At 39.5% G+C, this 13,099-nt stretch overlaps 1 non-coding gene across 1 annotated transcript; it reads right to left on the reverse strand.

The window, feature by feature from the left end:
- Positions 1-12,805: 12,805 nt before the first annotated feature.
- On the reverse strand, positions 12,806-12,877 carry TRNAQ-UUG. The gene has a single exon. It is a non-coding gene; the product is annotated as a tRNA-Gln (tRNA).
- Positions 12,878-13,099: the final 222 nt, after the last annotated feature.

Consider the following 13,099-nt stretch of genomic DNA (forward strand, 5'->3'; position numbering starts at 1 on the left):
CAATCTCTAAACAAGCCCAACACTAGAATCGTGGACTCATAAGTTTTTGGAGTTAGAAGCTAGTCATTTTTTAATAGCCTAGCAAAACCTTTTCAGAAGGTTTTTAAATAACAGGAGGAAATGCTAAACTATGCTTTGAGGTTAGTGAAAATAATGATGACTTTTTTCTTCTTGTTCAAGTTCACTGATTTTGGGGCAGAGGGTTGGAAGGAGGGCAAGGGAAGGAGAATCCATCTTTTTCAGAACTTCTCTTAAAAATACTTAAAATTTAGAATTCTTTTGAGTCCACCTCAGAGTATAACCATTACTGGCTCAGTACTGATATCAGAGGTCAGCAAAGACAGAATAGATCATTAAAACCCATACATAAGCCATTTCCAGAGCAGAGATGCTATTGAATGATAAAATGATCTCAAGGCAGACAAGAAGAGAAGATAAGATTTAAAAAAAAAACAAACAAACCAAAAAGCATATTCAGTCCACCAACACACTGGATCATTTCTTGCTGCTTGTTGAGTAAATTGAATTCCATTCTCAGGCTCTGGATCAACTGGTCTCTTCTGGAGACTCAAAGAATGTTTGGATGACAGCCCAGGATGTCCAGGGTTGGGGAGAGGAGGGAAGACAGAGAAAGAAGACTGAACCAGGGAATACTTTGAAATTCAGTTTCTCAGACCTGTCATACTGAGTAATCCTAAGGAGATCAGCCCTGCTCCCCCCATCCTGACTCCTTCATCTCCAGCTCATGACAGATTGGCAGATTGAGTGGGGGCTGGGTCGGATGGGGGGAAGCTAATTCCTAGGCCTTCTGGTATCTGAGGATAAATTAGTCTCTCCCTGATCCTTTAACATGTGGGGAAACTTAGCCAGAGTATTCTCCCCAGTAGAGAGGATATAGGAGATATCCACCCCACTCCACCTAGTCTCTGCCCTCCAGAATGTCCCAATCTGAACAGGGAAGGCACAAGACAGAGACGGGGGCTAATGGTAAGGAATAAGGTTATTTCTGGACCTTGTCTGTTTTTGAGGGTTTGGGATAGGGGAGGAGAAGTATAGGAAGGGAAGATCACTTTAGAATAGAATTCCTCTCACATCAAGCCCTAATCCAAAACATCAGGAGATTTGCATGTCCAATTTTCTTCTCTTTTCCTTTATGGTATCCTCTTCCTCTGGGGTGGGAAAAATCTTCTCCTTCCCTTCTCAATCGCCTAAAAACTTCTCCCACCCCTTTTATTGGGCTGAAGTCCTACTATAATAACCTCACTACAGCGTGCAGGGGGTGATTAGTGTTAAGTTGGGGAAAGCAAAAAAGACTCATGGGAATGAGGAGTCAATTCCTTTCTTTGCTTAAGCTAGATAAGAAGATTAAGCTAGATAATTTCAAAGGCATTTTCTAATTCTACGATTCTATGGTTCTCAAAATAAGGACATCCCATCTGGAAAGCCAGCCTTGACAGAGAGTTATCTTCCATAGTTGAGAAATCTCCCTGGTCAGTTGTGGGTGAGGGCGCAATGCCCTCTGCTGGTCACTCTCTGTGCCCGGGGGAGGGGGTTGTCCTAGACTCTGGCCCTTTTCTGAAACGAATATTAGCAGGTTAGTGATTCAGTAATATCAGTGTCCCCCTCCTCCCAACATTTCTTCCAGGGCTCCTCCACAGAAATGGACATCCATCCATTCACACATATATAATATTGGAAGGAGGGGTGATTTCAGTGGGGTCAGTATGGATACTTTCTTCTCTGACACAAATCACAACTTTTCTATTGCTTGAACAGATAGACTTCCCCCCAAATTATCATCCTGTAGCCAATGACTGGGCAGGTAGGCTGTGCAATGGACAGAGCTCCAGCCTTGGAGTCAGGAAGGCCTGAGTTCAAATGAGGCTGCAAATCCGACTGTGATCCTGAGAAAGTCACTTAATCCTGTTTGAAAAAACACAGTTTTTTATCTGTAAAATGAGCTGGAAAAGGAAATGGCAAAACACTCCAGTGTCTTTGTCAAGAAAACCCCAAATGGGGTTACAGAAAATTGGTCGGAACTGAAATGGCACAACAACAATGATAGGTGATATACAACTGGGCTGGTCCTTATTTGCCAAGCATATAATTCATCACTGGAATTTCAAACTTGAAAGGGCCTATCAAAACCTGTGTAGCTTTTTGAGAATACAAGGTTTCATAGGCATTATAGTGCCTAGTAGGACTTTGGTAGAGAGCCCAATTAAATGGATGGGAGAAGTTTTTAGATGGGTGAGAAGATAAAGAAAAGATTTTTCCTACCTTAGAGGAAGAGGATCCAATAGAGGAAGAAAGAGGAGTGATAAATGGAGAACCTGCCCCCTTACCTTGGACTAGGCTAAAGTTTTAAGTTTTTAAAATATAAAGGTTCTAAGGTTTTAAGAATATAAAAGAATCTCCTCATATTACATTTCATAATATTTTCCTCCAAAATTTCAATCCCACCTGGAATTTTATTCCAGAAAATCTCCAACTTACTGATTCTAGGACACTAGATTTACAAAAAGACTGGGTCTGGGAATGAAAGGATTTTGTACTTGAGGGGAAAAGATCATAGAATTTAGAGCTAAGAGGAACCAGCTGTAATCGTAGAATTTTCTAGGCTTAAAAAAAAAAGGCCATCTAACCCCTGACCTCAGCTTGAAAAATGATGAAGAAGGCCAAGATGAAAAAAGCATTAGTCTACAAAATTGATTTTATGGAATTTTAGAGTTGGAAGGAATTTCAGAGCTTATCTCTCTTTGATCCCAACCTCTCTTCCAATACAGGAGTGCCCTCTGCAATGCCCTTGAAAAATGGTCATCCAATCTCTACTTTTTGAATTGCATTGCTTGAATACTTTCAGGGATGGGCAACTCACTACTTTGCAAGGTATCCCATTCCATTTTATAATCACAAAAGTTTTCCTTAGGTAGAAATGACTTGACATCCCATATGTAGAGATAAAGATAAGAGACTATGTATGAGATGAAGGCTTTATTTCAATTTGCAAAGGGAGGTAAATAAAGTTGAATTTTCCCCAACTAATAGCATAATTAGAAAGATGATCTAACTATATAGCAAAAATAAAGCAGCTATGTGGTGCAATGGATAGAACATTCCTAGAATCATGAAGATCTGAGTCCAAATCTGGCCTTACATATTTACTAGCTGTGTAACCTTGGACAAGTCTGCCTCTGTTTCCTTATCTGCAAAATGAGCTAGAGGAGGAAATGGCAAATCACTCTGATGTCTGTGCTAAGAAAATATCAAATGGGTTTATCAAGGATTGAACACGACTGAATAACAACAATCTGGGAAGAATAAATTCTTCCTTCACCAGACTGTCAAAGCTGTTTGTGACTCAAAAGGTGTCAAGGGTTCTAAAAACATAAAAGAATCATCTTCATATAATAGTTCATGAATTTATCACAAAATCTTGTTCCCATCTGGAATTTTATTTCAGGAAAATCTCCAAATATAGTTTAAATATAGAACTTCTATCTCCTTTTCCATCAAAATGTTTATCTTCCCAAATTCATATAATGCAAAAGGGTAATACACTGACATTGTAACTTAGTTACATTTACTTTAAAAAACAAAAAAGCATTAAAGACTAGTATTGAGAATTGCCAAACAGCTGCTTGATGTTCAACTGAGTTGTCTCAACAGTTCTTACCTTATGATCCTGAAGGGAACAAATAAGTAGTGAGGTCTGGACTTCTCTTAGTCCTGAATGACTTTCATTAGCCAGTGCCTTATTCTGATCTCTGTGACTCATCTCACAGTTAGAGATACTGCTGATTTTTGACTTCCTATCTGTGGAACTAAAGGATCAAATCACCTTTACTACTGTTATTATAATTATCATTGTCATTATTAGAGGCAGCCAGATAAAGCATAGGATATGGATAAGGACAGACCTGAGTTCAAAACCTACTCAGATATTTACTGTGTGATCTCAGATAGTTATTTAACTTCAACTTATGTCCATTCCATTGACTGTAAAATGGGAATAATAATAGTACCTGTCTGCCAGGTGAGGATCTAATGAAATAATATTTGCAAAGTGCTTTACAAACCTATAAAATGCTTGTTGCTGTTGTTCAGTGATTTAGTCCTCTCTGACTCTTTGTCACCCTGTGGACCACACAGCACACCAATACTATCCAAGGGGTTTTCTTAGCAAAGACCCTGAGGTGGTTTGCTATTATCTTTTCTAGTAAAATACTAGTTACTGTTACTATTGCTTGTTGCTTATTGAAATTGCCAATGCAGTCTACCATTTTGAAAGACATTTCTATGCCCAAAGGATCATAAAACTGTGTATACCCTTTGATCTAGCAGTGTCTCCATTGGACCTGTATCCCAAAGAGATCATAAAGGAGGGAAAAGGACCTATATGTGCAAAAAATGTTTATAGCAGCTCTTTTTGTAGTGGCAAGGAACTGGAACCTGAGTGGATGCCCATCAATTGGAGAATGATTGAATACGTTATAGGATTCTATAAGAAATGATGAGCAGGAGGATTTCAGAAAAGCCTTTCAGGAAAGACTTTTCTAAGTGAAGTGAATAGAACCAGGAGAACATTGTACACAGTAATAGTAGCACTGTATAATTACCAATTGTGATGGACTCAGTTTTTCTCAGCAGTACAGTAATCCAAGACAATTCCACTAGATGTGGGATGGAAAATGCCATCCACATTTGGAGAAAGAACTAGAGAGACTAAATGCAGATTGAAGCATACTATTTTTAAATTTTTTTCTTTCTCGTGATTTTTTTGTTCTGATTTTTCTTTTTATAACATAACTAATATGGAAATATGTTTAACATGATTGTACATATATACTCTATATCAAATTGCTTGCTATCTTGAGGAGGGGAGAAGGAAGAGAGGGAGAAAAATTTGGAGCACAGAATCTTAAAAAGATGAATGCTGAGAAATGATTCAGGCCAGTTCCAATGGTCTTGTGATAAAGAGAGCCATCTGTACCAAGAGAGAGGACTGTGGTAATTGAGTATGGATCACAACATAGCATTTTCACTTTTTTTTATTGTTTTTCTTTGCTTGCATTTTGTTTTCTTTCTCATTTTTTTTCCCTGTGTAAGCTCATTTTTTCTTGTGCAGAATTATCATTCTGGAAACATGTATAGAAGAATTGCACATGTTGAACATATATTGGATTACTTGCTATCTAAGGGACGGGGGTGGGGGAAAGGGAAGGAGAAAAAAATTTAGAGATTTTACAAGAGTAAATATTGAAAATGATCTTTTCATATATTTTGAAAATAAAAAGCTTTAAAAAAAGAAACTGGGAAAAGAAGGAAAAATATGTACTATAATATACATTATCTGTTATTACTTATAGGTAACATAAATATGATCCTTTAAGACTTGCCAAGTGTTTTATGCATATCATTCATTTTATCCTCACAACAGCCCTGTGAGATAGGTGTTATTATTATTGATCCATATATGAGAACACAGAGGCAAATAGTAGTTAAGAAACTTGCTCAAGATCATGCAACTATCAAGATCTAAGTCAAATTTGAATTCAGGTCTTCTGGATTTCAGATTCTAAACGCTTTTCTACTACACCACCTTATTGTGTAAGTAGCAACAATAATAAAAATTCAGCAATCATTTTTGTAACTTATATGTACAATGTATTGGGGTGGGAAGGATGCCAAAATATATTTTTTAAAAAATGAGCAGACCTACCTTTGATATTTTAATTCTGCAAGTTCCATACTTTAAGCTATAGTCATTTAATTTTATTGACTTGTTTCATAAGTTATAGGCTAAAATTAAGAATCAAACATTTGGAATAAAGATTTTAACTAATAATTTTTAAAAAGATGAATGCTGAAAACTATCTTAACATATAATTGGAAAAAATAAAATGTTACTTTGGGAAAAAAGGAAAGACTCATTTTCTAAGTACAAATATATATCTGTGCTATGAGGGTTTATTACAATAAATCCCTTTTGTTTGCAAGTTAAAAGTTAATAGCTCTTTTTGAAATATGACTGTTTGTAACCTCATAAGTTAGCATGCCAAAAGTTTGACAGGTTGTGCTTTTTTCCTCCTGTAATTTTGCAAAAGTCCTTGCCCTCATGTTAAGATAATAGTGGTTTTTCTCAAGGTTATTCTTAGCATAAGCTGAGCAGACTGCCAACTCTGAGATAACCTCCACCTCTGTTTATCATTCTTGAGTTACTTACAAAAAAGAAGCAGTCCATTACATAATTCTCCCACAGACAACAAGCACCAACCACAGACTGCTTAGAGCCTTGACTAGATCTCAAAGTCTAATTGTTCTAAAGACCACTCATTCCTACAGAAACAACTGATCAGAAGCTTACTTACATGCATCCTGGCCAATTAGCACTTATCCAGCTTCAAGAATCTTGAAATTCAGAGTCTTTCTATCAAGGAGTGAAGCTTTTCTCCTATGTAAACAAGAGAATTCAGCCCCAAATGGCATTTGAGCTAAAGACTTATGAGTAACACATGAATAACGGCAACTCCATCATGAAGAAAGCTACAATTCCTGGGAAAATTTTAGGGTGGCCCTGGAGTTAGGAAAACACTTTGTGAGTTTAAATCCAGTCTCAGAGGCTTAGTAGCTGGGTGACTCTGGGCAAGTCATTTCTGTTTACCTCAGTTTTCTCATCTGTAAAATGAGTTGGAGAAGGAAATGGCAAACCATTCCAGTGTCTTTGCCAAGAAAACCCCAAATGGGGCCACAAAGAGTTGGACAGGACTGAACAACAATTGAACAACCATAAGAACATTTAGAAAGTAAGGAGGTGATGGCAAATATTCATCATAGTTTCACAAAGAATAGGCCATTGCCAGACTAACCTCATTTCATTTTTTGACAAGCCTTTGACAAGATTGCCCTAAGAGGTTGTGGATTCTCCCTCCTTGGAAGCTTTCCATCAGAAACTAGATGATCACCTATCAGGTATGATATAATGAAGATTTGCTTAGTTTAAGGTATGGGTTGTAATGGACCACCTCTGATGTTCCTTTTACCTCAAATTCTGTGATTCTATTAACATCTTTAGTGAAGGGAAAGCTATTGATACAGTTAATCTAGATTTGAAAAAGTATATGACACAGTAGTAACATGTATAAGAGATGTGGAATAGGTGGTAATATCAGAGCTGGTTGAATGATCATTAATGGTTCAATATCAGTATTGCAGGAGGTGTCTAATGGAATGCCTCAGGGACCTGTGCTTAACTCTGTGCTGTTTGACAAATTTATCAATGACTTGTACATAAAGACCATAAATGACTTGCTTATCCAATTTTCAGATGACACAAAACTGTTGGTCGAGCTAACATAAAGAGTAACAGAATCAGGAGCCAAAAAGATCTTTGCAGGCTGAATTTAAATAATTAAAATTTAGAAGGATTAAATGTAAACCCTTCCATTTAGATTCAAGAAATCGATTTTACAAGTATAGGATAAACACCAGTTTATCTTTTTAAAAAAAGTTATCTGAGGCTATTAATTGACTGAAAGTACAATATGAGTCAGCAATGTGAAGAGGTAGCCAGAAATAAGATCTTAGACTGTATTATGAGATATATAGCTTCCAGGAATAAATAAGGTAGAGTACTGATGTATTCTGCCCTAATCAAAGCACTTTCAGCTGTAAGCTGAACACTTGAGAACAGAGATTATTTTGAGTTTTGCTGGATGCAAACATCTCTATAGCAGTTGGCAAAAAATAGTCACTTAACAAATGCTTATTGATGACCACATCAAGATTATTGTGTTCACTTGTGGACACTACAGTTTAAGAACAATGCTGAAAACCTGATAAACCCGAGGCTCAACCATCAATAATCTCATCAGCAATCATGGATTTAATTAATTTGAGAATTTGACAATTCTCAAATATACCTATCTAACCTCAATCCCTCCACTGACCTTCAATCTCACATCTCTACCTGTCTTTACAAATCTTAAATGGATGTCCAGTACACATCTTAAATTCATAATGTCCAAAACCAAATTCATCTTTTTCTTAAACCTTCCCTACCTCCTACCTTCCCTGTTATTAAAGAAAGTGTTATCATCCTACCAGTCCCTCAGGAGTCATCTGTCCCTCATATCCAATCTGTTTGATAAAGATTATCAATTTCACCTTTGCAACATCTCTTGTTCCCTTCTTTCCTCTGCTATTATCAATCTTATTACCTCACACCTGGACTATTCCAATAGGCCGCTGGCAGATCTGCCTGACTCAAGTCTCTCCCTACTTCAATCCATTCAGGCAACAAAGTGATTTTACTAAAGCACAGATCTGATCATGTCAACCCTTTCTCCCAACTACATTGGTTCCTTATTGCTTCTAGGATCAAATATAAAATCTTTTGCTTGTCTTTGAAAGCCCCTCATAACCTGACCCCCTTTTCCAGTCTTATGCTTCAATCTGATGATACTGAACCTCCTGGTTGTTTCATGAACACGACACTATTTCTTTGCTCTAGATGTTTTCTCTGATAGTCCCCTATTCCTGGAATACTCTTCCTCTTCACCTCTGCCTATAGGATACCTTGACTTAAGTTCCATCTAAAAACCTATCTTTAACAGGAAGTCTTTTTAAAATCCCTTTTACTTCTGGTTACTTCCCTCTTTAATCTGTATTTCCTATATAGTTTGTAAATAGCTGGTTTATAAATGTTTGCTTATTGTCTCTCTGGTTGGATTGTAGGCTCCTTGAATCTTTTGGTTCTGTCTTTCTATATTCATTCTACACTTACCACAGAGTAAGCATTTAGCATTTAATAGGCACTTAATATTTATTGACTGATTGAACTAGAATAATGAAAGGCCTTGTCATATGAATCATATGAGGATTGAGTGAAGGAATTGGGAATTTTTAGTCTAAAGAAGAGAAGTCATAATACCAAACAGGGATTAGACTTGTTTTCTTTGATCCTAAAGGGTAGAATCAGGAGCAATAGAGGGGAGTTGAAAAGATGGAAATTTAATGATAGTTTCTAATACTTAGAGGTATTCAGAAGTGGAATTATTGAGCTTAACCTTCTTGGAAGTCTTCCAGCAGAGGCTGGATCATCACTTATCAGGTATGATATAGTGAGGATTTGTTTAATGTAGGGTATGAATTGGACTGCTCAGCTTCTGATGTTCCTTTTAACTCAAATTCTGTGATTCTGTTAACATTGTTGAATCTGTCCACTTCCTTTCACTCACAAAGACCTGACCCTAATTCAGGCCTTCCTCAGCACTCATCTGGATTATTCAAATAGTCTCCTCTATTTGCTAGCCTCCAGTGGCTCCATATTGCTTCTAGAATAAAATACAAAGTCTTAGTTCTCAACCTACCTTACCAGCCCTTCAAGCACATGCAGTCAAACTGGTCTACTTGTTTCCTGACTGCCCACTGCTACAGTGAACAGATATAGAGTGCTGGAAGAAGAATCAGAGATTTCTGAGTTTAAACCCCATCTTTGACATTAATTAGTTGTGTAACCATGGCCAAGTCACTCCCCTTTTCCGACATTCAGTTTCCTCATCTGTAAAATGAGGAGGCTGGACTCAGCTCTCTTTGTATCTTCATGACCCCATGGACCAGAGCACACCAGATTCTTCTGTCCTTCACTGTCTCTCAAAGTATGTCCAAATTAACATTTGTTGTTCCTGTGACACTATCTATCCATCTCATCCTCTTTGTTTTCTTTTCCTTTTGCCTTCATTCTTTCCCAACATTAAGGACTTTTCCAGTGAGTACTGTCTTCTCATTATGTGGCCGAAGCATTTAAACTTCAGCTTCCATATTTGACCTTGCAGTGAATAGCCTGAATTAATTTCTTTAATATTGACTGATTTGACCTCTTTGCTGTCCAAGGGACTCTCAAAAGTTTTTTTTCTAGCACCACAATTTGAAAGGGTTGATTCTGTAGCACTCGTCTGTCCTTAAAGTCCAATTGTCACAGCCATTCATGGATACTGGAAAAACCATAGCTTTGACTAAAGACACCTTGCAAGCAAGGTGATAGCTCTGCTTTTAAGTATGCTGTCCAAACTTACCATAGCTTTCCTTTCAAGAAGCAAGGTTTTTTTGGTTTGTTTTTAATTTCATGGCTGCTCTCTCTATCTGCAGTAATATTTAAGCCCAAGACTATAAGATTGGACACTCTTTCCATTTCTTTTCCTATTTGCCAAGAAGTGATGGAACCAGTGGCTAAGATCTTGGTGGGATTTTTTAAATGTTAAATTTCAAGCCAATTTTTACCCTCATCTTGAAGCTTCTTAATTCTTCTTCACTTTCTGCCATTGGAATAGTATCATCTACTATGTCTACTACAACATCTGAGATTATTGGTATTTCTCCTGGCAACTTTAATTCCAGGTTTTGATTCACCCACATTGACATTTTGCATGAAGTGCTCTGTATTTAAGTTAAATGAATAAGATGACAATATATAGCCCTGTCCTTTTCGAATCTTAAAACCAATCAGTCGTTCCACGTTTGGTTCTAACTGTTGCTTTTTTGTCCCACATATAGATTCCCCGGGAGGCAAATAACATGATCTGATTCTCCTTTCTCTGAGTATTTACCACATTTTGTGGTGATCCACATAGCCAAAAACTTTAGTGTAGTCAATGCAGCAGAAATCAATGTTTCTTTTTTTACTGGAACTCTGTTGTTTTTTCTCCCCATAACCCACTGAATGTTGGTAATTTGGTCTCCTCTCTAGTCTCTGCCTCTTTGAAAATCAGCCTGCTTTTTTTGGTAATTCTCAGGTTACATATTGTTAAAGCCTAGCTTGTTGAATCTGAAGCATCTTGCTGTTATGTGAAATGAGCTCCATTATGCAGTAATTTGAATATTCCTTGGCATTGCCTTTCTTTAGACTTGAGACATATAAACTGATCTTTTCCAATCCAGTGACTATTGTTGAGTTTTCTAAATTTACTGTCATTTAGCACTTTAATAGCATCATTTTTTTTTTTTTTTTTTTTCTGAAGCAATTGGGGTTAAGTGATTTGCCCAGAGTCACACAGCTAGGAAGTGTTAAGTGTCTGAGATCAAATTTGAACTCAGGTCCTCCTGACTTCAGGCTGGTGCTCTATCCATTGTGCCACCCTTGATGCCCCAGCATCATCTTTAACATACATAGTAAAAGATTAATAAATGCTATTTGTAGCCATTCATTCGTTCAATCAAGGAGGAGACTTTCAGTTTTTCTGGTCACAACTAAACAATTGCAATTTACATTCATTTTGAACCAATCAGTTTCCAAACAATGATCAAGTGGGGCTTGACCTAGCACCTATTGTTGGTCAATCAATGAAAGCCAGAATGTTTTGGATTTAAGGCATGGTCCTAACCCATGGAAGGTCTCAGAAATCAAAATTTATAAAATAAAATAATATAATATTATATTTATTATGTTTTATATTATGTTTAAAATATAACATATAATACAATATGTCTCATGTGGACAGTGGGAAGGGAAGAGAAGACAGAATGAAAGAAAAGGGTTTTGTTGCCAACTGGCCAACTCTACTCGGGTTCCCAGTGGGGCAACTTTTACTCCCACTCACAGAGGCTGGGACAAATGTCCTCAGTTCTGGACCGTGACTAGGTAAAGAGGCCATTCTCTGCCTCATTTCTTACCTAGTCTGGATCACGGAGTGGGCACTGCCTCAAAGTGAGACCCGTTAAAGACCTTAGCTCAAAAAGGCCCAGGTCTCCCACTGTATCCAGGGCCATCTCCAGTCGTCCTGATCTGCATCTGGCTGCTGGACCCAGGGGGTTCTGGAGGGGAAAAGGAGGCAGGGGGCTCTGGAGGGGAAAAGGAGGCAGGGGGCTCTGGAGGGGAAAAGGAGGCAGGGGGCTCTGGAGGGGAAAAGGAGGCAGGGGGCTCTGGAGGGGAAAAGGAGGCAGGGGGCTCTGGAGGGGAAAAGGAGGCAGGGGGCTCTGGAGGGGACTTTGTGGGGCTGCCATAGCGTCACCTCCCCGAGGTCACCGTCCTGTTCTAGAACGGAGGGCAAACAGTAACATCACTACTATTTATCCAAGTAATCCCAGTGTTCAGTGCTTGGGCTGGAGACACCCGGACTCCCGTTACAAACTGACGAAGGGGCGTCTGGCCGGCGCGACCCCGGCACACCGAGGGGACGGCCTCCTCCTCCTCCAGACAGTCCCCCAGGAGTCTGAGTTTAAGTAGGGGAAAATTGAGGGAGTGAGGAGGGTGGGGAAGGCACCATTTCAGAACCAATGGTAGGAAGCGAATGGGGAGGACACCGCCCCCTCGATTTTGTTTGGCCAATGGAAGCCGCTTGACTGTCATTTCCCCGCCCCTCTACTCTATCTATTCCCTCCCCCGCTCAGACAATTTCTAAAGGAGTATCAGCGGTGCACAATAGCCAATAGACGCAGCGCGTAGGGAGGGGCGGGTCTTCCCTTTAAAGCCAATGGGCGCTGCTCTTCCCCTCTGGAAAAAGCCTCGGGATCTTTCGTGTTCCTTCGGGTGCTCCCTGGGGGTTAGGAAAGGGAGGGGGAGGGGAGAAAGGAGGGAGGGGTCAAGTTGCAGCCTCGCGGCTGCATCACGCGTACTTTGACTCCTTGTCCTTAGCGCGTGCGCAGTAGGGCTCTTTCCTGGAAGACGAAAGGAAAGCGTCTTAAGGGAAGGAGGGGACTCCCCAAACTGTTGTCCGGTGGGTCACCGGGGCAGTTGCCTCGATCGCCATGGCCGCAGCCACAGCCCGTCTCCAAAACTTTAATTATGGGACTCAAAAAAAGGTTGGTGAGGTCCCACCGAGATTTGAACTCGGATCGCTGGATTCAAAGTCCAGAGTGCTAACCATTACACCATGGGACCTGCTGGCTGCTGGAAGCGGCCGGCAGCCTTCTCAAGCAGCTAAGCCAGTTGCGCTGTTCTCCCCCCCCCCCCCCCCAGCTGGTGGTATTTCCCCGGGTCGGAAGTGGAATTCTAGGGAGCTGGGATGCACACGAAGCGGGGCAGCTATCGGGGTTTGCAGGGTGAAAGCCTCCCTGAGCTCCTGCGGCTCCTGGAGAAAGGAACTCTTCTCTCCGCTCCCTT

Source organism: Sarcophilus harrisii, chromosome 4 (genome assembly GCF_902635505.1).
Source record: "Sarcophilus harrisii chromosome 4, mSarHar1.11, whole genome shotgun sequence".
Lineage (NCBI taxonomy): Eukaryota > Metazoa > Chordata > Mammalia > Dasyuromorphia > Dasyuridae > Sarcophilus > Sarcophilus harrisii.